The following is a 1061-nucleotide window of genomic DNA, read 5'->3' as shown; positions in this document are numbered from 1 at the left end:
CTTATTAATCAGCCCAAATCTCATTTTCTGTTAGTATTTGACAACTTATGATGATGACCACCAAATTCTCTAGCTAAATTTTGTTCGGTGTCGGTCTATTATGTACTATAGCTTATTATTTTGTTTATCAGGTTATGCGCACATACAACAAGAATACCTTTTTTCCTTTTTAAGAAAAGTGAGAATTTTCTATATGGAAAAATAGTTAGCTCATAAGCTTAAAAAGTTGATATAAGGCATTATTAATGGGAGAACTTTTTTTTGTATTTTTACATTAAATATATAGCGAAAATAATGTTATATCAGTTGTTAAGATCATAGGTAAAAAAAATGGAAAAACTAATTATGGTATTCTTAGAATAAAGATATAGTGAAATAATGTAAGATCAGTAGTTAAGATATTTTGTTAAAAAGCTAGTTATTGGGAGAACATGTTTAAGATCATAAGATTTAATAATATAATATTCATAAACATTTTACAAATTATAAAAACTTATAAAATAACATTTAAATTGCTTATTTATAAACTTGTAAATAAAATGTAAAAAAACAAACAAACATATTACTTAATTAATTATAGCAGATAAACATCTTATTTAATGAATAAATAGTTTAATGTCCAAATTTATTCCATATATGCTCTATCAAATCCTCCTTTAATTTCTGATGTGCTTGTCTATCACGAATTATAATATGGCCATCACCTAAACCCTCAAGATTTGAAGGCATATTTACTGAAAATGAAAGATCTGGAGTAATTCCGGTTCCATCTTCTTGTTGGAATTCTTGTTCGTCATAGAGCGTGTATGAATCTCGTTCATCTTCGACAATCATATTATGGAGTATGAGACATGCTCTCATAATATATGCAATCTTACCCTTTGACCATAAAAGAGATGGATTTTTAATCATGGCGAATCTAGATTGCAGGACTCCAAATGCACGCTCAACATCTTTTCGTGCACCTTCTTGTTTTTCTGCAAACAAACGATGTTTCGGATGTTGTGGTTGTGGGATGGATTTAACAAATGTCGCCCATTCCGGGTAAATACCATCCGTCA

This window comes from Camelina sativa, chromosome 11 (assembly GCF_000633955.1).
Source record: "Camelina sativa cultivar DH55 chromosome 11, Cs, whole genome shotgun sequence".
Taxonomy (NCBI): Eukaryota; Viridiplantae; Streptophyta; class Magnoliopsida; order Brassicales; family Brassicaceae; genus Camelina; species Camelina sativa.
This window is presented reverse-complemented; position numbering follows the sequence as displayed.